General features: G+C 44.1%; 1 protein-coding gene across 2 annotated transcripts in view; it reads right to left on the bottom strand.

The window, feature by feature from the left end:
• Msra (methionine sulfoxide reductase A) overlaps positions 1-27,928 on the bottom strand; it is a 311,518-nt gene that overhangs the window by 126,640 nt on the left and 156,950 nt on the right. The gene's annotated exons all lie outside the window — the stretch shown is intronic.

The raw sequence follows: 27,928 nt of genomic DNA, 5'->3' as shown, positions 1-27,928 counted from the left end.
CTGCCATATCCTTTCTGCTCTAGGACGCTTATCTCCCAGAACTCCCAAGTGTCAGAAAGGAAAGCATATTCAGACTCGGAAAGCAAAACGGTTAATAGTCCTTCCCAAGTAGGTTTGTGCTGAGGAAAGAAGGCCTGGCCTGCTGCGACAAAAGACACACTTTCTTGCCTGGGTTCTTCTCTTTAGACAGCTGTGCATGTCAGTCCCCAAACTCAGAGCCAATGGTGCAGAATTACTTTGCAGTCCTTCCATTTCTTGTATAATATGCATGTGTTCTCACTGGGATGCTTGGCTAGATGCAGTTATATGCAATTTCTTTATTTTCATGGCTTGACCTTTTAGCATGTAATAAGAAATTTTTAGAAAAAGGATGCCTATCTATAGAAGTGGGCAAATGAAACATCAAATTCTAATATTTAAGCAGAATAAAAATTATGGATTTGTAAATAATGCCTTTGGTTAATTTGATTAACATGATAGCTCTTGAAAGCCAATTAATAAATATATACAAATAACATTAATTTTAACTGAGTGAAATTACTTTGCTGAGTCTTAAAGCATGGATTGATGGACAGATGGACAGATGGATAAATAGGTGGATAGATAGGATATAAGGATGTATGGATGAAGGCCAGCAGATGGACAGATGGATGGGTAAACAGATGGATAGGCAGATGGATAAAGGGTGTCTGGGTAACTGGCTGGAAATGGATAGATAGCCAGCAGATGCTTGGACAGAGAGATGGATGGATAGATGGATGGACTGATCAATGGATGGATGGATGGATGGATGGTTAGATAGATAGATGGATGGACAATACATATAAACAAATGGTGACATAGGCTGTTAGATATACAGGCATGCTTACCTTAAGTAACTAAGAAAAGTTCATAGCTTCTACAAATTAAAATTGACCTTGGAGGTTGTATAAGTTAATCACCCCTCCAGTCCCAAGGCTTTACAACAAGAATCACCCTGGATTCTGCACCACGATTCATGGGAAAGAGGATAGAGATATTTAAATAAACACATCTAAATTCCTCCTGGCATACTGAAGGCAGCTTCCTACTCTCTTTCTCTAGTGATATCCCCTTAAAAAGTGATAGCAAACCCAGCCCCTTGTATGGCACTTCCCAGTTTTAAAACACTGCTGCCATGCCCCCTCTGCCACCACACAGAGCCAAGCCTTTGATACATATTAGATGTCTTTTGGACTTGACAGGAAAGCCATTTTATAACCCAGAGTCCCTCAGACTCCAAAGCCACCCCTTCTGTTGATGCTCTCTGATAGTGGAGCTGGCCTTGTGAATGGTCTCTTAATGTTATGGCCTGGAGCCTTGTCAGTAGATAGTCATGGAGGAATGAGGAAGAAAGGGACTTTCTTCTGGTTCTGGGGACTTCCTGCCTCAGACTCCTACAGGATAAACTTTTTCCAGCCCTTATTCTACAAATCAGTTTGCTCTCAAGGAGGCTCAGGAGGACCTGTGAGGGTACCCTTCCATCATCCAGATGTGAAGCCATTCAGCTAGTATAATATGCTGAGCTATCATACTGTAAACCCCAACTTAGCTTAAATCATTTAAATAATTTCTTTTCTATAAACATTAAAAAATCACTCTAGGGGAATAGAGAGATAGTTCAGTGGTTCAAAGCATTTACTGCTCTTTCAGAGGGCCCAGGTTTGGTTCACAGCACCCCATGTTGGGCATCTCACAACAACCTGTAACTCCAGTCTAGGGGATCTAAATTCATATCTCTGCGGGTATATACACTCACCTGTACATATACATGCACACACACAATTAAAAATAATAAAAATGGATTTTTAAAAATCTTCCTAAATTCAAGCTTCCTCAGTTTACATGAATGCTACACCCCCAACTCACAGATGGTAAACCAAAAATGTCATAAATCTAAATGTGTGTACTTATACCCAGCCTCCTGACCACCCCATCTGTTCAGTATAGCACAAGGTATGAGTGGTCTTCTAGTGATCATGGCTGACAGGAGTGCTCAGATCACTGCTGGGGAATGTCCCACACAAGAGGACCATGCTGTGTATGCTAGCTAAGGAGAAGGTCAGAGTTTAAACGCTGAGCTGCAGAGTGTACACTTTCCCACATACAAAGTGAGAAGACAAAGGAAGCACAGCACACGTGTGAGGATGTATCTACTCCAGGGTGGAACACGTCTATGGTGGCGATGCCAACACTGTTTACTGGTTACCTAAAAAGGTGACATTGATGCAGATAAGAGAAGATGAGACTGTGGTACATGGGGGAAGGTGGCAGGGAAAGCTAGGTTTCTAGACTCAAGGATAGTCACCATTAACACTGATGCTTTATTATAAAACTTACATGAACTCACAGCATAAGATCAAGCCAGTTAATGGATAGAGGGGGAGGGGTTCATGAGGACCCACCCTCCACTGAGGAGAATCACAATTGATGGTTGCTGGCAGAGGGGAAGTCATTTTTCCCCCAGTGGACACACACACACACACAGAGAGAGAGAGAGAGAGAGAGAGAGAGAGAGAGAGAGAGAGAGAGAGAGCAGACAGGGAGGTGGACAAACAGAGGGAGAGGCACAGAGAGATGGGGGAGGAAGAGGGAGAGGAAGAGAGACCACATGGAAGTAGAAGGTAACTTCTTGGTCAGAAAGGGTGGACATGGGAATGGGAGGGGGAGTAATGCCAGTGAATATGAAACAAATGCATTATTTGTATGAATGAAGTTATCAAAGAATACATTTAGAATGTTTTATGAACAGAGATGGCTTTCAGTGGGTAAAGGCACTTGCTGCAAAGCCTGATAAGGTAAGTTTGATCCCCAGAACACACACAGGTAGGAGGTGAGAAGGGACTCCCAGCATTATCCCCTGACCTCCCCTCCACATTAGAAAGTGAGAGAGAAAGAGACAGGCAGAGAGAGAGAGAGAGAGAGAGAGAGAGAGAGAGAGAGAGAGACAGAGAGAGAGAGACTTAATAACCTCCTTCTGTTCTTACTGCATCTCTTTCTGACAGTCTCCCTCTGCTCACATCCTGAAGCCCACTCATCCCAGAGGCACACTTCAAATCACTTGGGAGCATGGACTTTTCTAGCTCTTAGAGTCCCTCCTAAATGTCTAACTGGTGAGTCATCCCTCCTTCTATCCTCGCTCAGCAAAACTTCACCTACATTGTTCCATGTCCAGCCACGGTGGCTGAATGATGGGACAAGTCCCAGCATTGCATCCATATTGCAGCGGATGATAAAAAATAGACAAACACATTTGTGTAGCATCAGCACCCCAAGGTCTTGATGTAGACTGTGAGGTTGCCCTTGAAGCATGGATAAGCATTATGGTTACTCTTATTTGTCAATGTATCTCCATCCTTTAGTCAAGAATTATCCTGGGTGTGTCCATGAATTGTATCTTTAGAAAGGATGCACATTTAAGATTGTGAACTGAGTGAAACTAACATGGGTGGTCCTGTCCCAGTCAATTAAAGGCCTGCACAAAATAAAAAGGCTGCATCTGAGGGAACTTCTGCCTGATTGACCAAGCTGCGATGTTGAATTTTTTTTTTCTGACTTTGAACTCTAACTGAAACACCATCTTGTCTGGACAGGAGCTATATCAGCAGCTGCTCCACCTGTTACCCAGGACATGTCAGCTTACAGGCCATATGGGCCAGTTCTTCATTCTCTCTCCCACAACTCTCCTATGTGCCATCTGATTGGTCCTCTTTCTCTGGAAAGTAACATCACATTGACTAATGCAATAAGTTCATAGAGCAAAGGTGAAAGTAAGACTGTGAAATTCTGGAAGCAGGAAGTGGCACCCTGGGGTGGAAAGCAGAAGAGACAAAAGGGAGGAGGAGCTGAACTGGGGAAGTTAGAGACCTCATTAAAATTAAACAAGCCATTTTACAAAATTCCCAGTACTGTTTTGACAAAAGAAACAGCCTCCTTGCAATGCAGGCAGACAGACTACCTGGGGAATGTGAACTTTTAATGGCAATAATTCCACTTTTAACTGAGTCTTCGAGCAGTTTTCTCCAGTGTGTACAGCACAGAGATGGCATCTAAAATCTGCTTACTTGTGTTTCGCAGTCTATGTAATTTCTAGAAAGATGGATATATAGAATTTCTGTTTTGTACATTTCTGAACACACACAAAGGTAAAATTCACAGCTAAATCCACAAATTGCCACCTTAGCAGACTACCTACCTTACCAATACACCCTCTCCCTTTCCCTCTCTCACTGTCTCCCTCTTTCCCTCTCTCCCTCTCTCCCTTTCTCCCTCTCTCCCCCTCTCCCCCCTCCCTCTCTCCCCCTCTCCCCCTCCCTCTCTCCCCCTCTCCCCCTCCCTCTCCCTCCCCCTCCCCCCCTCCCTTTCTCCTCGTCCTTCTCCCCTCCCCCTTCCCCTTCCCCTTCCTTTCCCTCTTCTCTTGCTAGACAGCAAACCTTTCACATCATCTCTCAATATTGTCACATGTAATTGAAAATAAAAATTGAACTTGTTCATATACATTTATGGCTATTTTGTACATGGCTGAAGCTCACTCCCTCATCTAACAATGCTGGCAGCTGTGCTTTAGAGCAGCTGGCTCCTGGTCCATAATCAAACTTCCATGGATGCTGCCATGTAAGCTCTTCCCCCTAGTCAATTTCCATCCTGTACCTCACACTTCATATTTCATTATTTGGTCTCTTAAGTTGAGAGTGCTTCATCTGGGGTAAGGACACAGCATAGCTGGCGAGAGCACTTGCTTATAAGAATGGAAATATGGGATGTGGACCAGTTGGTGGGTGGACTGGGAAGGGAATAAAATCTGGATATTAAAAAAAAGATTAAATAAAAAGAAGAAATGTAAAAAAAGAATAAGAATGAGTTGAGTTCAGATCCCCAGCCCACAGTTAGCACTGGGCATGGAGACCGGAATAGCCTGGGCCTTCTGATCCCACGTTCAGTGAAAGAGCCTGTCTTGAGGAAATAAGGTTGACAGAGGTAGAGCAGGATAGTTGTCACATAAGTACACACCACACACATTTGTACAAACATACACATGAGAGAGAGACAGACAGATGGAGAGACAGATAGACAGACAGACAGACACACACACACACAGAGACAGGAGAGAGAAGAGAGATTGATTCATTGTCTCCCTTCATTTCTGGACTAAATGATCAGCTCCTTCTTGAGTTGCCTCTGTCAGGATTTTTTTCTCTTTCTTTTTTCTTTTCTTTCTTTCTCTTTCTTCTTTCCTTCCTCCCTCCCTTCCTTCCTTCCTTCCTTCCTTCCTTCCTTTCTTTTTCAGCATCCAAACAAGAAACCAAGAGGAAGAACTTGAGGACTCAGGTGTAACACAGCAGTGTCGGTCAAGTGCTCTCTGCAGAGTGATCATCTCCTGAGGGCACCACTTCATTAGAGGTTGCTACACAATGATGTTTCCAACTCAACAATTATTACTACGAGAATAGTGGACAGAAAATTAAAATCCTATGAAGTAGGAGCTACTTGCCATCTATACGATAACATGTGCGTGTTTAAAGAGAACGGTGCCTTTCTGACCCATTCACTTGTCCTTGAAGTCTTCACTTAGCCTTAGTAATAATAAACACAGAGGCCTGGAACCCCCAGAGATTTTCTCACCCCCCCCCCCCCCCCATCTTTCAGTGCTAATCTCTGACCTTTCCCCTGTCTGCCATAATACAGGCCATCACTGTAACTAGAGACGACTTTAACTTTCAGGAATTAAATAATGCAACATATGCTTTTTATTTGTTTTACTTTCCTACAGAAAAATATATTTGAGCATAACTATCTTGAGCCCCCCCCATTTTGTCATAGCAGTGGTTTGTCCCCCATTTTGCTGAGTAGTTTTCCACTGAATGGATATAACATAATTTGCTATTCATTCACCTGTTGATAACCACTTAGGCCATTTCTAGTGTGGGGTTATTATAGAAATACATACCATCAACATTCCTGTATAGGGTTTTTAGTCTAAAACTAAGTTTTTATTTCTCTTTGGTACAGGAGTAGGCTTCCTAGGCCATATGATTCATTTACGTTAAACTCTGTGTGATATTTCCAAATGCTTTTTTTTCCCCATGTAGCCATGCCATTCTGCATTGCCACTGGCAGAGCAGGAGTTCCAGCTGTTCAACATGCTCCTTAGTGCTCAGTGCTGACAGCTATTTAGTATGGTGACGTGTATGTACGAGCCATGGTGTGAACATAGGTTTCAGAGGACAACCTTCACTGTTGGCCCTCTCTTTCTATCTTTGGTTCTCTTTATTGTCTTCTGCTATGTATGCCAAGTTAGCTGCCCTTGAGCTCTCAGGGATTCTCCTGTTTCTGCCTCTCATCTCATCTTAGAGGTGTTCTGATTATAGACTCAAGCTACTGTGTTAGGCTTTACTTGGGTGCTAAGGAATCCAAATGGGGTTCTCACACTTGTATGGCAAATGCTTTAGCCACTGAGCTATCTCCTCGGACAGTGATTTTCTTTAATTTAGCTATTCTAACAGAATGCTGGGAGCAGATCAATGTGGGTTTTATTTGCATTTTTCTGATGACTAACGATGTAGAACATCTCAGAAAAGAATCTTATATGGCATCTGTGGGTTTTCTCTGATGACCTGATTCAGAGCTTTTGCCTACTTTCAAAAAGTTGTTAGTTTTATCACTAAGTTTTGAGCATTCTTCAAAAGGATGAAAACTTTTATTCTTCTGTGGAGTAGAGAAAAAAGGGAACTTGCGGACAAACTTTAAGTCATTTACTGCCAAAGCAAAGCATGTGCCAGGAAAGGGAGGATTTGAAATAAACCAAGGCTTTTGTTGCAAGGACAGATGAGATTTATGCCAACTCTGTGTTTGTGTGAGGCACAGCCAGGCTGTGGGCAGGTACCCAGCTTGCCTTTCAGCTTGGATACCTAGTCCCGGCTGCAGATTCCCACACTGTGTCCCTCAGCCTGCTGGCCAATTCTCTCCTGTTGAGGAAAATCCCAAAGACCATGGAATGAGGCAGGCCCTCGATTTTTCACACATGAATGAACTAATGTTATATGCTGTGCCAAGCCCTCACGTTGATGCTCAAGAAATCAGAGAATCCTGTGTAGACTCCTATCTGGCATCCTGCCCAGATATTAGAAGCATAGCTGTTCCGATATGGCTTCATGACTCCTGACTTGCTGTTGGTGACTGTCCCCTCCATCACTGTGACAGTATCATAGGTGATAAAGACCAAGCTGCCAACCACTAATCTGCACATTTCCTTTTTCTTTCTCTCTATAATTAACTTGGGTTAAAATTTAATCACATTCATAAGGCAATGCATCCAATATGGATTGTTTTCTGTATTTCTCTATAAAGGAGACAGTTTCTAATAAATAGAAATGTGACGCCCTGACACCCCACCACACGATATCATGTTGTCTTTTACAGACAAATTCCACATCTATGTACATTATCTAGAAGCAAGAAACAAGCAAAATTTTGATAGACAGAACTTCATTTGTTTTTTTGAGACAGGTTCGTGGCTGGCCTGAAACTCACTATGTAGACCAGGCTGATCTCACATTCATAGAGATCACCTGCCTCTACCTCTTGAGTGCTAGGATTAAAGGCATACGCCACCACAGCAGGCTAATTTTTATATTAATTTTTGTTTATTCTTGAGAATCTTATAATGCATACAATGAAACATAATCATATCCACCTTCCATTTATTTCTCTCTCTGACTCTTCTAATTTCCCCCACAACATAGCTCGAGTCTCAAGGTCATATCCCTCTTTAAAAATAACCCATTAAGTCTAGGACTTTATTTTATCCCTTGTAATAGAATGTAGCATATAACTAAAACTTTAAAAGATGGGTATATAACAAAGCAAGTATTTCTAACAACATCATATTATGGAATGTACAATTTGGGTTCACAGAGAAATGTACAGTTCCAGAAGACTAGCATCACTTCCCTTCACTGACACAATGCTATGAATCCACTTAATATTCTTTGATGCTTTCTAACAAGGCCACCAGGAAGCTGAGAAGATACTTTTCTCTAAAGTGGCAGCAAGCTGATGCCCATGTTTGCTGTCCCTAGGTCCCATGCCCATCACCACCCTGCTGGCTCCCTTAAGTACCCATCCCTGGTCTCCATACATATGTGATGTCCTGTGACCAAAAACCTCACAGAATCAATAAAAGTAATCCAGGAGTCAATGGTAATACAGTTGGGTTTGGTTTGGTTTTAAAGAGGTAGGTCTATAGCATAACATATTTCTGATTCTAAATTCTGTTTCTTTAAGAAATGAAATTCCTTTAAACCTTTATCTTCCCAGTGAAGGGTCCACAAAGGACTATAGTACAATGGAACCATTTAAATGGCTCACTCTGCAGTGTGGTCTCTTTGAGCACAATTGTTTGGATGAATTCTCCTCTTGCCCATTATCTGAACACAACGTGTGGTGGCCAGTTGCATTCTGTGGTAACAATGTACCGGCATTGGCTAGCACTCCATTTTCAGCTGCCAATACAGACACTGGAAAAGCATTCAGACCTGGAGACAAACGACAGCTGAGAACAGAGAGACAACCTGCAGGTGGGTTTCAGGGGATGTCTTATCTGCTCAGAGTCATTGTGTTCCAATCTGCATGTCTTCCAGAAAACTAAAAGTAAGGGTCCCAGGAGGTGGAGAAGGTTACCGCTGTAAAACTGTGTCCCAGCGGCTAGAAGCTGGATTATACTTGGATTCTAGGAAGGTAACATGAAACAGCTCTCTTCGGTTGGTGAGCTCTGTGAGGCATATGGAGATGGATGTGATGCCTTGGTGTAGTTTGTTTAGAAACACAGCATGGGCTGGGCACAGCACTGCACACCTGGTGTACTGGCTGCTTTTGTGTGTCAACTTGACACAAGCTGGAGTTATCACAGAGAAAGGCCTTGAGGAAATGCCTCCATGAGATCCAGCTGTAAGGCATTTTCTCAATTAGTGATCAAGAGGGCAGGGCCCAGCCCATTGTGGGTGGTGCCATCCCGGGGCTAGTGGTACTGGGTTCTATAAGAAAGCAAGCTGAACAAGCCAGGGGAAGCAAGACAATAAGCAGCATCCCTCCATGGCCTCTGCATCAACTCCAGCCTCCAGGTTCCTACCCTGTGTGAGTTCCAGTCCTGGCTTCCTTTGGTGATGAACAGCAATGTGGAAGTGTAAGCTAAATAAACCCTTTCCTCCCCAACTTGCTTCTTGGTCATGATGTTTTGTGCAGCAATTGTATAACTAAGATACCTGTAATATCAGCACTTGGAAGGTGAAGGCAGGAGGATTGACCATCTGAGGCCAGCCAGAACTACAGACTGAGACCCTGTCACAATAAAAGACAATAAAGGGGAGGAAAAGGAGGAGAAGGAGGAAGAGGAGAAAAGGAAACTGCCATATAGTCTCTCTTACAAGGAGTACTGGGTCCCCATACTGTATTAGGATTCCATGGTGGCAAAGAAGTGCCTGCGACTTTCTCACTTCTGAGACCTGCATCACTGTCTTTCTTTCTCATGTAGAACTTGGTAGAGCACCTGTTTAACCTAGCAATGATAGTTACTGAGAACTTGCTACATATCAGGCCCTTCTCTAAAGGACAAGAGAGGGAGGAGATAGCTAGGTGATAGATAGATAGATAGATAGATAGATAGACAGACAGACAGACAGACAGGAGGCAGGCTAGGGTATTGATTTGATTGGTAAAATGCTTGCCTTGCAAGCTGGAGAACCTAAATTTGACAACCCCTGAAATCCATGTACAAATGCCAGCCATGTTGGCTCATGCTTGAAATCCCAGCTGTAGGAAGGCAGAGACATGAAGATCCCTGGGGCTTACTGGCCAGTTAGTCTAACCTAACTGATGAGCTCCAGGCCAATAAGAGACTGTCTCAATGGAGGTGGGTAGTGTGCTTGAAGCTAACACCTGAAGTTGTCTTCTGGCCTATACACACTCAGATACACATACCTATACACATGAACATGCATGCAACCTCAACACACATAGAAAGAACTAGAGTAAGGAAGGCAACCAACAGTGTTATGAGTATGTGTATTGAGTGTAGCATACTTTATGGAGGAGCAGGTGGCACATCACGGAAAGCCAAGACTTACAAGTGGATAACGGCCAGACCCAGGAGTAAATTCTCTCCACATCTCCTCTACTCATTTTAGATGTTGTTTTTCAGCAATACACATGGCACTCAAATATCCTAAGAGTCAATAAAAGTGACTTCATGAAATGTGAATGAAGTGCCCCATTTTGTTGGAAAATGAATAAATGAATTGCTCGTTACAGTTCACAGGCATGCTGTCTTCTCCACGAGGCCATGGAGTTTTTTAACACAACGCTGCCTGTTCGCCCTCAAAACTATTCATTTGCTTGTTTAATGCATCCAGTGTTTATTACATAGCACCAAGGCTTTGAAGAGACTCCTACTTCAGCAGGAAAAAGCCACTGCAGTGTAGTAAATGTCATAAAGAAAGCCTGCCAGAGGAATGGGGTATACGAGGGATGCCTTCAGCTCATGGTTAGTGGTAGGATGTAGAGGTGGTTCCTGGAGGAGGGAAGACCAATCAATACTTGATGCACTGAACATGTCCACATCGGTGCTTCTTAATGAAGAGATGAGGAATGCCTGGCCCTTTGTTCTTAGTAGGAACACTGCACTGGATAGGCCACACTATAATACTCTTCTTCCTTGTTTGCAAGATAAGGCAGGAGCAATAGGAGGCTCCACATGACTCAGTCTAGGTCCACTAGGTGGTATTAGGGACTTTCAGGATGCAACCCTGATCCTTGGAGCCCAGTTTCCATTTCTACAAGTCTCTGTTGCTATGCAGAACTGTGGTCATGAGCACAGGTCAGGTTGAACACTGGACCCTTCTGTAATTCTCAGGAATCACTGGACTAGCTTCATCCCTGGAAAAGTGCAGCATGCGGCCTGAGTCACACTCTGCTCACAGGCCAGTGCCCTGATAGAAGGACAAGCAAGAGGAAAAAGCAAAACCCACACATGTTTACACTGCCTAGTTGTCTCTCTCCAAAATTTTTCTGTCCGTGAGCTGCTGGCAGGGTGTGCTTCACATTGTTTAGGACAGCCATCCAGAAGCATAATTACATGATTAAATGCTGTGTCCTTCCAGGAAGTGGCAGGAACTATGATTACCCCACCCGGGAGGGGGTGGGGTAAACAATACGCAATCAGGCTGTGGACAAGGTTTCCCACTGCAGCCCAGGACTAGGCTGGTCCTCATCAAAGGTGGAAGAGACATGCTTCATATTTCTTCTATGTTCATATTAAGAAAGACAACAAACTATAATCAGGAATATAATCAAGGATGGAATAAAATGCTGATTGCCCTTAATGACCTTATTATTCTATCACTGAATGTGTTCTTAAAAAAAACTGGGCACTGTATTTCCATGGTTCTCTGAGTGGTATTCATGTATGATGCATGTACGATTGACTGCAGTGGATAGAAGTCTCTCACCTCTGTCTGTACATAATGAGAACATGTGGAAAAGCCAGGGGATAGAAAGAGTGTGATGTCAGGGAGAAAGTCTATGCTCCACTAAGAAAGCAGCAGAGTATTAGCAAATAAATGGAGCGGGGAGAAAACCAAGTGTACAACCCAGTGTCAGACCAGTAGAAGTGAGCAAGACACACGTGATAACATGTTAGCAGTCTGGAATAAAGAGCCTGCTTTGAAGGCCTGAAAACTACGTCTCTAGAGCGACTCTGGTCTTCCAGTATGAAGATCTATAGATCAAAGAAGCACAGGAAAAGACACTCCACAGATCATGCCAGTAGGGAGTTGAAAACCAAAACAAGAAGACACTACTATGTGTCTAACAACATGGCCAAAATAACAAGAAGTCAGTCAGTGGTCACAAAAGGTTTCTGGGGCTGGACATGAATAGACAGAGATACAGGACATTCTAGAGCAGGGATACTATGCTTCATGCCATTATAATGGTCAATAATATTCTTATATGCTGATCAAAGCTCATAGATTGCAGACACTCACCACACACATACACACAAGAGTGTCCCTGATGTAAACCAGGGACATTAACTAGTAGTAACATACTGGTGTTATTCCATCAGTGAAAACAAGTTTCCACAACAATGCCAGATGTTAGCAGGAAATAAATGTGCAAGTGTTGGGAGGGGTTGGGTATCATGGGAAATCTACTCAGCTACCTCATGCTTCACTTTCCTGCAAACCTACAAATGCTCTGAAAACTTGTGAAAGTGTGGACACAGTTTTGAAGGCAGAGACTGATCCTCCATGTCACCACAATACCTGGTGAATATATGACTAATCTTTAAAAGCACCTGTACATGTCCTAAATGTACATTAAAGATAATGAGGGGGTAGTAATTTAGAGACATGCCATTTCAGACCCACCGAATTCACAGCTCAAGCACAGTGGGGACATACTTTGATTTGACAAGTGCGATTCTTCATCTGAAGGAGCTTTTATTCTGTTGTAACTGGTCCAAATCACAGAGTGAACCTTCTGTATCCCAAGCCCACCTGCACACAGCTCTCAGCCCTGCCATGTCTTTGGAAGGAGCCTACATTTATGGCACAACCATTTATCATTGTCATTTATTTTCAGTCCAAATCGGAAGATGAACCTCATAACTCAGCTGTATGTTCACCTTTGACATGTGGTACAGACTCAAAGCAGGCAGGGCCCCCACACCAGGAGCTTCTATTTATCAAAAGGCATGTGTCCAACCAAGGCCACAAGCAACTGAGCAGTGACCAGTAAGGGCTCATAGCAGGGGTGAGGCAGGCAGAGCAAAAGCTGGCAGGGTGTTGAGTGCTGCAATCTTGAATCCCTTCATCTTTCCTAGCATGAAACCCTATGTCCCACAAAGGTTGCACTAGACTCATAGGGTCCATGGCAGCAGACAGATGTGTACAACTGCTGTCCTCTCAAGGTAGAAGACATCCCACTGCAGGCCATTGAGACCAACCACTAGGAGCCATCCCAGGCAAAGCCTGGCCTCTTGTATATTTCTCTTAAGTTACCAGGAAGCCCTTGCTCAGGACTCAGAACTCCTGGACTCTTCTCAAGCTATTTTCTGTTTGTGTTTATTTGTTTGTTTGTTTGTTTGTTTCCATGTTTAGGAAGTATCACTGAAGGCCTGGGTTTTAAAAGTATGTGTACAAGTCACCACCCTGGCTTCCCAACTGGGCCCTTCAGCACTGCCCTGTTGAATGTATGTGGGTACTAACAAATGCCCAATACACAGCACTAACAAATGCCCAATACACACCTATGACATGTGAGGCTCTGTGCTAGGTGTCATGGGAGAGATGAAAGGACATGGCACAACCCCAGGGAAATGACAACCAATGAGAGGACCCTTTACTGGTAACTACTCCTACTTCCCAACCAGCCTAGTCAAGTAGTGAATGTGTTAGGCTGTTTTGTTTTTTTGTGGGGGGAGGGAGGAACATTTAACCAACCACAAAGTTCTTTTCGCAGTACCCACTTGTACTTTCTCAGTCTCTTTAAGAGAGACACAGAAAGATACTAAGTAAAGACCTTGCGGTAGATGGGCAGATACCAACTCTAGCCTATGACTTGTTGATCATGTGGTCTGGATGGACAATGTCCTGAATTCACATTCAAGGTGACCACACTCGCTAGTGTTTATCCTTCCCCTACTGAGCTGTTATAAGAACTGAAGAAGCTGCTGGAGTGGGGTTGACTGGCAGTAAAGCCTGACTCATGGGAAACACCAAATGCAGTCATGATCCTCTTCCTTCTCAAGTTCATGTGCAAAGGCCACTTGGATAGGCTGGTGGCATCTCATGGCTCTGCTGCACTGCAGAGACACTGACATGTGCTGCTGGAGGAACAAGATAATGTCTTAGGTTTGAGAGATTATTTCTAGACCAAAGTGAGTCACTTTCCTAAGGGGGTGGGGGGTCTATATCTCATCAAAGCCTTGAGAAACTAGTCAGAGGGAGGAGGCCCAGCTACCTTTCTCCCAAATTGAATCCAGGCTTTGGAAACTGTTCATAAAGCTTCTATAAACATAGGATGAAACTACACAACAGAGAGGTTAATTCTAGATGTCCGGGATGAAGGAGTCCCACAGGCTTGCCCCCATGGAAGAAATAGAGTTCCCATGGCAGATTTTTTTTTTTTTTTTTTTTTTTTTTGGCTCATGTCAGGCCCTCGGGGGCTTATCTATCAGAAGCTTTAAAAACTAAATTAGGTAATAAAAGTATGTTGCTACATTATAAGGCAACAGAAATTCAGATGGCATCTTCATATATAAGAGGCATGGCCAGTGGTGATCACGTGATGGGTAAATAAACCACGGTATATCCAGAAAATAAAATAGTATTCACCACTGAAAAAAGAGCTGTTGACTGAGCAATGAAAATTCATGGAGGATGTCATAGTTTGTTTCTCTGTTGCTATGGCCAAAATCACTGACCAAAACCAACTTGGAGAAGAAAGCATTCATTTTATCTTACTTCTAGGTAACTGTCACTGAAGGAAGTTGGGAAGGAACCTGGAGGCAGGAACTAAAACAGAGATGAGGGAGGAGCTGGCTCAGATCACTTTCTTATACAGCCCAGGCCCATCTGCCCAGGGATGGCACCACCCACAGTGAGCTGGGTGCTCCCCCATCGTTAACCAAGAAATGCCCCCACAGACTTGTCTACTGACTAATAGAACTGAGGTTCCTTTTTCCCAGTAAGTTTAGTTTGTGTCAAGCTGATGAAAATCCCAGCAGCACCGAGGAGCATCCAGTGCCCATTCCTAACTAAAAGAAGCCAGTCTAAAAAGGCTGCATACTGCATGCTGCATGCTTCCATCTTTAGGATAGTCTGGAAAAGGGCAAGCCCATGGAGATAGGAGCAAGTGCAGTTTGGTGGCTGTCAAGGAAGGAGGAGGGGATGGGACTGAGCAGACAGAGCCCAGGTTTTCAGGGCTCTGAATCCATCCAGTGCAATGCCGCCATAGTGGGATAAGCTGTTACACATTTATCTAACCTACAAAATGTGTGGCGCAGAGATGGAGCTTAATGTATCCTATCTGAGCAGACGTATCCATGGCAACACACGCAGCCTTCTGGAGCAGGATGTGGAAAATGGGGTGCTTGTAGGTGTGTGAAGGCAGAGAGCACACTGGAAGCCTCTATATTTCCTGTTCAATTTTGCTATGAACCTTTAACTGTTTATTAGCTTAAAATTTTCTTTTTAAAGATAAATCCCCAATTCTTCTGGATCTTTCTGCACTCTATTCCACCAGCTTAAGCTTCTAGTATGTGGCTTTGTCCATTTTAAAACCTGCCTCAGTGGGGCCAGGTACCTGTCCCTGAAACATTTCAAACTATCAAATCGAGCCAAACAAACCTTAAATAAGATAAAAGGAGTTGTTGTTGTTGTTGTCCTTCCTTGTACACAAAAGATTCTCAGCTTTTGTTCATCCTCCCAGGTCCACAGAGAACATCACTGTATCACAGTGGCTGACAAGTCTCTATCTCCAGGATGAGCAGTGAGCACAGCTTCAAAGTAAATATGCTCACATATGGGGCCACTTGTGTGAAAGACTTGGAAATCATGCAAACATGGCTGCTTTGTGTGCAACCCTTTCGGTGTACTCCAATGTTTGCTCTCTGCCTAGCTTCCCATTTTAAAGCACTGAGTACAGAGGTTCTGGCAAGTGCTGCTGTGCAGAAGGCCTACTGGTTCCCCAGTGTTTCAGCCCAGAGCATGGTGGTCTCTGGCCCTGTGATAATGGACAGGACTCTCAGAAAGCAACTGTAACCAGAATAATAAGGAAGGTAGAAGAAAGACCCGTCTTCTAGCAGGTGCATCTTGGACATAGTTTCATAGTAGGCTAATGAGTAAAATTATTATCTGTAGGAAAGATTCTGAGGTTTCGTCTAACTTTTTGTTTGTTTGTTTGTTTGTTTTTTTGAGACAGGGTTTCTCTGTATAGCCTTGGCTGTCCTGGAACTCACTCTGTAGACCAGGCTGGCCTCGAACTCAGAAATCCGCCTGCCTCTGCCTCCCAAATGCTGGGATTAAAGGCGTGTGCCACCACCACCACCCGGCGCCCGGCTTGTCTAACTTTTAAAACTCACCCAGGGGATAGGAAATGAGAGAGCACTCAGTTGGCAATGTGCTGGGCACAAACGCATGAGGACATGAGTTCAATCCACAGAACCCATGTGAAAAAGCCGAGCATGGTGGCTCACACTCGCAATCCCAGCATTCAAAGGCACAGGAAGGGAGATCCACTGGGCTTGATGACCGCATTGATGAGAGAGACTGCCTCAAGTAAGGTGGATGGCACCTAATGACACCCAAGGTTGTCCTCTGGCCTCCATGTACATTCATAACCATGCATGAGTATACACATGGACGCACAATATTTAAGAAACAGGAGCGATCAGTCAACTAACCAAAGAAAAATAATGTTTTCATTTCTGTAGACCAGGGTCATCTAAGTGGCTCCAGAGCCCTGGTTATGTTCAACAGGCAGTTTTCAAAATTCTAGTTTACTCGTAAAAGAAATTGACTGCTTTCATTAGTAGGTTAGAGGCTGGAATGCATTAGGTGAGACTTACCTGCTGCTAGGGGTACTTAGGATTGTAGCTGATTCTGGTCTGTTAGGAGGTAGACACTATTAAATGGCAATGATCCCTCTTGGGGGCCACTCAGCTGCCTGGGTGTTTCCCTGGCACAGGGGTGACCACAGGGTGTTTGCCAGAATCCCTTAGGTGATTTTTGCTCAGTAGGTAGGACAGTCATTGACCCAGATATTTGTTTTTAATATAACTGACTGAGAATAACAACAAAGAAGCCTTAATCTAAGACTGTACAAATTGTTAGTCATTTGGAAGTAATTAAGACCCAGTTCATCATGTAAAATTGCCAGAGAAGCTGGCCCCTGCCACAGTGAGGTTATCTTCTCGTATTACATTATGGCTCCATTATATGTCATGTGAAAATTTCAGGGCAGGCCTCTCCATCAGTGGCTTTTGCAATTACATTTTAAGAAGCGCTTAACCTAGCAGCTTCCTTTTAATCTCCCTTTTAAATCTTTGAGAAAATAATCCTGAAACAATGAATGAGCAGCCCCCCGTCCAGTGTGGATGGGTTATAAAGTCTCCATCAGTGACTTTCCATTTGTTTTCCACTTAAACAGCTCATCTGGATGGTACTTTCAGAGATGTAAAAGTAGCAGGCATGCTTAACTAAGTCTGCTGGCCTGCTGACCTCTGACCTGTGCCCTACCAAGGATTTAAGTTGTTCAAAGAAAGAGGTGGGTCAACTAACCAAACCAGTCAAAAAGGTCAAAATCTCAAGGTCACAGGAGGGATGCATAATTGGTGTCTCTGTGCAACGGGTCCTGTGAGGAAGATGTCACCAACCTTATGCGTCACCCAAGGACAGCAGCAGCCTGGTATCTCCCGCATGGTGTGTGCCTTCCTTCAGTTCTTTGAAATGATAGAAAAATTCTCCTCCTCTCTGATATTCATGCTGGATTCAAGCATTCTAGCAAAACTCTAAATATTTTAGTAAACTGTGAGGGGAGAGTGGGTCAATTTTGTTTCCGCTTTGGGGACCTTAGGCATGGCAGGGCCATATCTCTGACATGATTTTGTCAGAGTCCATGGAAGAACATGGGGAATGACAAGAACATGCTTGGGCTCTGCAGCGTGCAGGGGAGGTGGGCTTCACTTAGTGTGGTGGCTTCGTCTGGGCACCAAAGCTGAAGCAGCTGTGAGGCAGACTGGTCCAGGTCAGGTGTTCAGGCTGAGCTGGCAGGAGCCAACTGGGACAGGGTGAGGTTGAAGAGATGGTACAAAGAGGGCACACTTCTCAAGTTCTTTTCAGGCAGGCCCTCAGCTCTACTTCCAGTTGTAGCAGCCAGTATGAACCCCCCAACCCCCAGGTCAGGAGCATTGTCTATGGGAAGTCCAGAACAGCTGGATCCATGGGGGTCACCAGCAATTTCTGTTTCCCAGGCTCAAGAAGAGGAAGGAAGGTAAGTACAGTACACTTGGGGTGAGGAGTGTAATCAGATGAGTGGAGGAGATGAGACCAGCAAGGAGGGTGAGTAGATGCTGGGGGAGGGGGGAAGAGAGGAGGGAGGGAGAGAGAGTACTTGCGTGCCCTCATTCACATAACTTTCTGTACTATATTTTCACGATGGTCCTGTTTTGAGATGTTTCTCTCTTGCTGTTCCTAATTTATAATTTATAAATTGAATTTCACCATGTATATTTGGAAAGCATGGCTCATGTGAACAAGAAGGCCTGAAGTTATGCTGTGTCTGGCTGTGAAAACAAACAAACAAACAAAACCAACCAAACAAACAAACAAAAACTCCTGGAAGGAGCATCTGTGTCTGCAGAGACTGATGGGAATGTCAGTACTGAGGAGAGATTGGGATTCTTTTTGTATGTTTGAAGGTTAATTACTTAATCTTGGGCTAGTTTTAGCCTTGTGTAACAGCCGACTATTTCTGAACCAACATCTCGTGATAAATAAAAACCTCGTAGAAGCTTTTAACTTAGCAAAGCACAAGCTTCCACCAATCCAAGAGTTAAAAATATAATCAGATAACATCTTGGGCCTGTAAGATAGCTCCCCCATGTTCTTGTACCTGCCTCTCTGATGTGCTAACCAACGTATTTAAAATCGCCTTGATTTATGACTGTCTTTGTTCTGTAAAACTAGAAAACTAGAAACTGCTTCCACATAAAAACACGGGATTTGGGGTAACATAAATATGTGTGTCTAGGCCATGGTCACTCACAATGGCTCCAGAATAAACTCTTATTCTCTTTAAGATGAGAACTGTGGTTTGTATGAAACATGCACGCAGGTTTCAGTATTGCCTGCAGCTTCCAGCATCCATGGAGCCCTTGGTATGTATCCCACACAAACAAGGGAGAATGCCTATCATACATTGTAGGGAGAGGGGAATCCATTCTAACAGAAAGATGAGCAAGGACCAACTAACAAAAAATAACAATGCCTTAAGCTCCTAACATGTCAAACTTGAAAGACCCCTCCACTCTAGAACCCTAACAGCTGGCCTCACCTGACAGGACTGAATAAGTGTTTAAAAATCCTCTCAGGCCTCAGCAAGGCTGTGATCTGGGAAGCCAAGTGAGCATCAACCCCTCTCCAACAATGTCGCTGTCAAATCACTCACTATCTCTCAGCCTCAGTTCTCTCTCAAAAAAAAAGAGAAAGGAAGAAAGAGAGAGAGAGAGAGAGAGAGAGAGAGAGAGAGAGAGAGAGAGAAAGGAAAGAAGGAAGGAAGGAAGGAAGAAAGAAAGAAAGAAAGAAAGAAAGAAAGAAAGAAAGAAAGAAAGAAAGAAAAAACAAACAAAAAAGAAAAAACAAGGAGTCCCTGTGAGCTCTGGTCACTTTAAAGAGCCATTTTAAATAGAATATCCAACAGGACTCCAACATACAGCTAGAGTCAAACTGTAACCATTTGTATGTAGCGTATGCAAATCCACTCAGGAAACACACTTCACTGTGGGTGGAGACCTCACAGAAGCTTTCTAGAGCCTGATGCTGTGGTCTTCCACTTGGAAAATCACAGGACTAGTTGCTGGCTAAAGCCCCTTCCAGGCCTGAAATGCTGTGATGTGACCATGACCTCTGCCCAAGATGATGACAGCTCAGAGGGATGTCACTTGTCAAGAAGCCAAGTTTATTGTTAGGGGTGACTAGGTTTAGACCAAACAAAACTGTATCTCTCTCCTCTACCTATGCTCCAGTCATCTGGGCAATGGGGCTACTCCCTGAAGAGCTGGTGCACGGGGTTAGAGGTCCTGAGGGTTACAAGAGAGGGGCAATGCTCCCTAGCCTCTGGGCTGTCTTCCTCCTTGTTTGTTTGAAAGAGAAAAGTGTTTTCATTCTGTCTGTGACAAGTTCAGGGCCCAATTTTATGTCTCAAATAAGGGGCACAAAAAGCCATCAAATTGCTTGTTGCAAGGAGTGAACACCAGGATTCTTGCATTTGGAGAGATGTGTCAATAACTTGGTAATTTTCCTTGACTGGCATTGACAACGTTACAATGAGGCTGACTATGCACTGAGAGAGTGAATGCAGTCTGAGAGGGATTGAGAGGGAGTCTTCCATTACTTAAGGAGCTGTGCTCAAGCCCCTCCCGCCTTTGAAGAGTGGAGCCATTAACTCATGGCAGAGCTGCAGCCTCGCATCTCCACCCAAACACTGCAGAAATTACCTTGAACTGAAAAGACACACTGAGTGCTTTACACGCATGGAGAAAGGCTGGGTTAATGCCCAGCTGGAGCTCTGAAGCTCCAGGAAATGCTAGCAGGTACTTAGGGAAGGAGTGGAGAAGAACCATAAGAGCCCAGAAGAGGTGAGAGGAATGAGAGGTGCAGGTGTCAGGCCATATGCATAGGCAGAAGCTGACTCAGCCTGCCAAGCCACGCACTGTGACCTGTACCTATACCCATCCAGTGTTCTTATAGCCAAGGAGTACAGTGCTAGACAGCCCAGGTCCAAGATTTTCTAAGACTCATTTGAGGTGATGTGATTGAAATATTTTCCTTTTAAAATATTTTTGCATGCATTTACTTAACTGATGTCAGGCATGCATCTCCTCTGGAGGCCAGAGGGCAGCTTGTATGAGTTGGTTTTCTTTCTCCTCCACGTGCCTTCTTGGGAGTCAGGTTGTTAGGCTTGGTGGCAAGCACCTTTATCCACTGAGCCGTCTTCCAGCCCTAAAATAGTTTTATTTTCAGTAAGAAACCAGGGAGCTGGAGCTCAGTGAGGATGAGGAACTGAGCTCAGGGTCCCAGCATGAACCCAAACGCCGCCAAGCACAGCTGATCACACCTGTCACCCCAGCACCCCAGGGCAGAAACAAGTGGAGACTGGGGTTTGCTGGTCTAGCACATTCAATAAGCTCTAGATTCAGTGAGAGCCCCTGACTCAAGGAAATGAGGCAGAAAACAGTAGAACAGGACACCTGATGTCCACCCAGGTCATACACCACACATATTCTCATAAACACAGCTCACAAACACTGATAAAACAAAAATACACTTTAAAAGAATTTAACCACAACTATGCCATAGCTTCACTAATGACTTTCAAGAGGAGAAACTGAGGCTGGGGGGTTGCCTTGGAGATAAACAGCACTGAGAGGTCACAGAAAGACTGCCATGCTCTCAGACCAAGCTCCACTGGGCACCCCTGTGGGACAGTCTGGCTGTTCCTCAGGTTGTTCTGGTGGCAATATGAGTCCCAAGGGGGGAAAGTGGCCTGCCCCCTTTCTTGTTTTTGGCTCTGGTGCCACTTGGCTGAGTCGACTTCAAAGGATTTTGAATAGAATGATAAACAGGGCATTGTTATGAACATCTGTAAGCAAAATACAAGAAGACCTCACTCAGTGAATGCACAGCCCAGGCGCCTTCACCAGCAATGCGGGGTTTGTACATTTGGCTAATGTGCCGAAATTAACCCGAAGTGCTTACCCATTGCAGAATGCCTTTTCATATTTTCATCTGCATGGTTGTTATTACAAAGTGTAAGAATAATTCTCTACCAGGGCATTGAGGACTCTGAATAGCTCAATTAGAATCAATGGAGAGAGACAACAGAGCGACAGCTAATCAGCAGGTTTGCATAACAATCCTTTGAGAGAATGTATGCAGAATGCATGGTGTGTGTGTGTGTGTATGTGTGTGTGTGTGTGTGTGTGTGTGTGTGTGTGTTGTATGGGGGCATGTGTGCATAGAGAGAAAACCAGAGCCACCCCAACCCCTCAAAGCAAGCATAAAAAGAACAAGGTTTCATTGACTATAGGAAAGTTCTAGAAGACAGAGACTGGGGTTATCTTCACATTGTGTGTTATCAGTACCCAGTATCATGTTTTTGCATGTAAGCCGTCATAGTAAATAATATATTCATATCTGTCTGTCTATCTATGTATCTATGTATGTATGTATGTATGTATGTATCTATCTATCTATCTATCTATCTATCTATCTATCTATCTATCTATCTACTTTTATGAAATGCCTCCTTGAAGGCCAGATGCCTCACAGCTACGTCACTCCAGTTTCGGTTCTAGCAGAGAGAATCCTTGCAAATGATTGTAGGAAAAAAATGGTAGGCACTGGGATTTCAAATCGCTGAAGTGCAAGCAAGTCTTGTGGAGAGAAATGGCAGCTCTGCAAGGCCTGTGGCCCATGAGCAAGGCCATCCCTCATCTGAGCAGAGGTCATATGCATGGTGTAAGACTTGGGAGTTTGGCTCTAAGAGGGGTCAAAAGTCAGGCCTGAGATACCTGGGATATCCAAGCTGGGGGAGGGGCATTCCTGTAATCCAAGAAATCAGGAAGCTGAGACAGGAGGACTACAGGTGGCAAGCCAGCCTGAGCTCCATGGTAGGACTACTGCAAAACAAAACTGCACAAATACCAGAGTGTTTCTTCTCCCAGTTCTCCTGAAAGAAGGACATGCCGGCCTCTGCTACAGGTTTGGCATTCAACAAGTCTGAGCAAAGAAAATTTGGGCACATGTCCCAGTAGAATTAGTACTTTTAAAAGAGGTCTATAAGTGAGAAGGTAAATAAGGAAATTCCATCACAATGAAGTGTGGGCTGTATGTGAAAGATGAAGGCTCTCTAGGGAAATGCAAGATGACAGTCACAGTATTTGGTGGAGCTGTGGAGCCCTCCCTTCTGCCTCTCAGCTTTGAAGGCCTAAACTCCATTATCATCCAACAGTCCCACCCAGGTTAACCCAACCAGCAGAGAGTGACCTCTGCAGACGAAACTCACCCTGGACTGAGATATGCATCAAGTGGTGTCTGATTCGATTTGAAATGAGAATTTGTCTGCCTGCCTAACTGACATGGTCTCATTGTATCTTCTTCCTGGAATTGATTTGCACAGAATGTCAAAAGACATGAAGGTTCTACAGCAAATGGATCAGAACAAGAAACTAGTGGAAACTTGAGAAAGGCATGGTATTAGAGGCTTTGTGTCTGCCTAGAGCATTCTAGAGGTGTCAACAGAACTGTCCCCTGGTGGACTGCGGGCTCAGCAACCTCTTGCTGTGTCCTGGGCTTCCACTTATGCAGTCACGGTTGGCCAGCTGTTGGTCTGTGTCCAGTAAGTGTGAAGTTGATCTCCCCCAACCCAAGTGATGGCTGCTTCATTACCTCAACACAGGCATCTTTTTCTTCCTTTCCCAAGGGACTGCACTAGTTAAAATACTGAAAGAAACATCAGGACCCTCTAACTGTATAGCATAAGGCTCAGGTCACATGCAGGGATGAGGATAGCCTGGTATGCACCAAACCCAGCACTGAACCCACTCCTAAGAGTCCTGTTTGGATGCCACAATCATCCCTACCTGTGATGGTTTGAATGAGAAGCATCCTCCTATAGGCTCATATAGTTGAATACCTGTTCCCAGTTACTGAAATTGTTTGGAAAAAGATTAGGAAGGTGTGACTTTGTTGGCGGTGTGTCACTGGGGACAGTCTTTGACGTTTCTAAAGATTTCTGCCATTCCCAATGTGCTTCTCTGCTTCCTACTTGTGACCAAGATGTGAGCTCTCGACTGTTCATGCTGCCAGGCCTTTGTTCCACCACCATGGACTCTAATCTTATGAACCCATGAGCCCAATTAAATACCTTCTAAGTTGCCTTGGTCACGGTGTTTTGTCATGGCAATAGAAAAGAGACATTGCCCTGTGTCTCTGTGGAGTCACCTCCTTCCTCCTTCCTCAGCTGTTGTCTCTCCTGTGTGCCTTATCAGAATTCTGCCTTGCATTTCAGCTGCCTGCCATCTGGAAGCACTGGGGGCTTCAGAGGGGAGTTTAGATAAGTGACTCCAACTGGTTGGTTCCCACTATCTCCCCAGGTGGATGTGTATTCTCTTCAGGGATTTGAGGGTTGCATCACTCCTAAGCAAGGGTACCTTTTACCCAGTCAACTTTTACAATCAGAAAAAAAACACATTCCAGACAACCCCCACCCCCCACCCCAATCACTTTTTCTTTTGTGTCTGGGTAGAACCCAACATCATCTCTTTCTAGTCCAAAATCAGTTTCCATAACAACCATGCCTTTTGTTGTGCCCTAAGTTGGCATTCCTGTTAGGATGGAAAGGACAACTCTGCAATATCCCATCACCACCCAAACCCTTGAATCCCATTTTCACCCAGTGCTGCAGCCTGATGTGAGCTGTTGTATGAACTGAATCATACAGGAACTGAAACTTTTTCACTTTCAAATACAAACATCTGTAGGACAAAGCAAATCCTTCTTTACTTCTCACACAGGAGTCATTTAGAAACACAGCCATGTATTTTAAAGTTCAGCCAATGAATAGATCTGAAAGAGGAAGGACGTGTGAATGGCTGAATGGAGGACAACCAAGCTGTAGCAACAGCTGGAAGACTTACACCAAGGTCAATGACATAAACTTAAGTGGAGAGCAACTAAGATAGAAGGTAAGTCACATGAATTCTCTGAGCCTCAACAATGCCTCTGTAAAGGACAGAGACTGGGATGCCATGTGGGATTGCATGAGAAAAAAGCAAAGACTTAAATACTTATTATAGTACTTAGCATGCAGTAGAAATTCACAGAACAATCATTGTCAGTGAGGCAGAGGGGAACGGAAAGGGACCCATGGCTACATAAACAAGTGATTATAGTATCCGAACTGGCTTTTGCCCTTTGCAGAGTGAAGGGAACAGTATGGAGAGCAGGTATTTAGGGAATTTCTTTATTAATTTGTGCATGTGTACATGCATATATGTGAGCTTGTGTGTGTGTGTACGCACGCATGTATGTGCACATGTGTGTGCCTGTGTGTAGGTATTTGCTGACATACCATGGTGTGCATATAGAGGTCAGGGGACCAGTCTGAGGTACTGGTTGTCACCTTTTCACCTGTTTGAGACAAAAATTTCTTCACTGTTTCCTAGACCCAGTTAGCTCAACCACTAGCTTCCATGAATTCTCTTGTCTCTGCCTTCCATTTCCAGGTAAGGGGTGCTTTTACATGTGTTTTAAAGATTCAAACTCAAGTCATCTAGCTTGTGAGCAAGCAACTTCACCCAGTGGCCCATCTCTCTAGCCCTTGTGGGTTCTCTTAGCAAGCTTTTCCTCCTAAGCTGTTAATCCATGTCCTGTCCAGCAGGGCATTAAACAAGGGTCTGGGGAGGTCACCTGAAAAAGAGGGGGGGAGGGGCAGGGGAGAGGGAACAGGCAAAGATGCAAAGAATGGCGATCTGTCTATAGTCTGATCAAATCACAATTTTTATTTTTTCACACAGGGGTTATATACACAAAAAGGCAGGATGTGGGGGAAGGGGATGACACAGGAACATAAGTGTTCAGGGGGCGTACAGATATCTTCAAGAACAGAGTATCAGCTGGATGAAGGTTCAAGGGACAGGTCACTATGACTTCGCCTATGATTCACTTGTCCTTAGCTAAGTTGGTACTATCCACCAAGGCTACGTATCTACAAGGTCTATGATGACCCAGGCTGGCAAATTTCCACCAAAGCTGTTTGTTTACAATAGCTTCTAGCCATCTGTTTCAGTGTTTTTCCACAGAGACCCAAGACTTTGTGCTAGCATGCCTGTATGTGCCTGTAGCTGACCCCAGGCCTTCAGTGTATAAGCAAGGATGCCCCTGACAAATCCATGTCTAGAACTATGGGAAGGCACCTATTTATTTCCATTCCTGAGGCCTGAGAGGGTAAACCTTGGAGATCTCCAGGGCCCACTGGCATCTCTAAGGATAGCTGTACATAAGCATCTTTAATTTTGAAACAGAAGCCACAATATATATGGACTGACCACTGAAGGATGTATTCCATGTCCCACATTCCTAATGCTGGAGTATTCAATTCTTCCTATGAGTAGGAAAAACAAGAGCTACAGTTCTTATAGCACCTTCATTGATGCAGTGACACGCAAAAGAAAAATTCATACTTTTACCAACAAATCAGCATGGCTATTTTTCAGCAAGGTCCCTCCCTACTCCCTCAGGAGCCCATGATTCCCAGTGATCTTCCATAAGTAATGACCTCAAAGCCCTTGCTTTTTTCTCCTTCCATTTTTTAAAATTTTTCATTGTTTGTAACAGGGTCTCACTACAACGCCCAGGCTGCTTAAACCTACATAGCCCAAGCTGGCCTTCTATTCATGATCCGTCTGCCTCAGCTTCCCAAGTGCTACAATTACAGGCATGCATGACCCTCAAGCTTTTATCTTGATAAAAGTATTCATATATTTAGAACATCATTTTATTTTTTTTCTATGTAGTGCTGGGGATTTAATCAAAAAACCTTGCACACACTAGGCAAGCCACTGAGATATATCCCAACCTTTTTTTTTTTTCCTTTATTTTTAGACAAGCTCTTGCTAAGTTGCCTAAGATGGCCTTGAATTCACTCTATAGGTATTCCCTGAATTTGTAATTCTCCTGCCTTAGCATCCTTAATAGGTGGTACAGGGCTGTACCAGCAGTCCCAGCTGTATTTTTAAATATTACGTAGCCTTCCTAAGTAAGACCTTTTAGGGTGGTGATGTGCTTTCTTGGTCTTTAGGGTTGAATTCAGGGCCTAACACACACCAGGTAGCTCCACCACTGAGCTACATCCTTCTGTCTCTTTTTTTTTCTTAAAAAAGATTTATTTTTGTTACCTTTGTGTATATACATATCTGTCTGTATGTGGGCATGTGCACTTGAGTGCTCACAGAGGTCCTTGGAAGGAGGACTATCGCTGATTACCACTGTGTCTTACTTTGTGATGATCACAAGTCTCATCAACATTCCAGAGACACTGGGAGAAATGATACTAACCTGCTCCCAGGTGGAAAAAGAAACAAGTTCTGGTGAAAACATAACAGACTCTGCTGCAATAGTACCAAGAATAGATGGATGGGGGCAGACATAATGGCACACACCTTTATTTAAACACTTAGGAGGCAGAGGCAAGTAGTTCTCGGTGAGTTGGAGGCCAGCCTGGTCTACACCAGGTAAGTTCCAGGCTAGCTAAAGAGCTACCATACAATGTTAGGCAGCAGGAAAACAAAGGAGCTGTTGAATGACAGAAACCAAACCCCATAGGAACTGGCACTGGGTTGGAACCTGCATGGGCATCTTCCTGAGATCTCCCTCAGCAGCATTCATCACTTTCTTCTCTGCAAAGGGCTAGACAATAAGTGCTTCCTGCTTTGCAGTCCACACAGTACCTACTGAACCACATACTCTTGCTGTTCAGATATGAACATGTTCACTGACACTACAGAAAAACAAAGCAATGAACATTGCTATTGTGATGCCCAATCTTGGTTGTCAACCTGACTACATCTGGAATCAAGTAAAACACAAGTTTCTGTGTGGTCCTGTGAGGGACTTTCTTGGTCAAATTTTTTGAAGCAGTAAAGCTTGCCTTACCTGGGCAGTACCTTCTGGTGGCAGCCCAGATAAAAGGAGAAGGAAACAACTTGCTCAGGATTCCAGCACAGACTGAAGATCAGTTCTCCAGGAATCCGTGAGGTCCTCAATACCAGATTGGGACTGTGGAGGCATCAGCCTCATACCAGACTTTCCACCTCTCCACTGTGAGACATCTATTGTTGGGCCATCCTCATTGTATAAGACAATCTAATAATTCCCTTTTAAGATGCATATTCTTCCTATCAGTTCTGTTCTTTTAGAGAATCTCACTAATACTAATACAAATGTGCTCTAGAAAACTTTTATTTATAGACAGGCAGAGCATGATAATTGACAGATTCCTGTATCACAGCATGGCTTCTCATGATCTTCCCAGAGTATGTCTACTCCATGAGATATCTGAGGCATGTGGCGAC

This window comes from Arvicanthis niloticus, chromosome 3 (assembly GCF_011762505.2).
Source record: "Arvicanthis niloticus isolate mArvNil1 chromosome 3, mArvNil1.pat.X, whole genome shotgun sequence".
In the NCBI taxonomy this organism is placed as follows: domain Eukaryota; kingdom Metazoa; phylum Chordata; class Mammalia; order Rodentia; family Muridae; genus Arvicanthis; species Arvicanthis niloticus.
The sequence above is the reverse complement of the archived record's forward strand: the minus strand, read 5'-3'. Positions and strand labels throughout refer to the sequence as shown.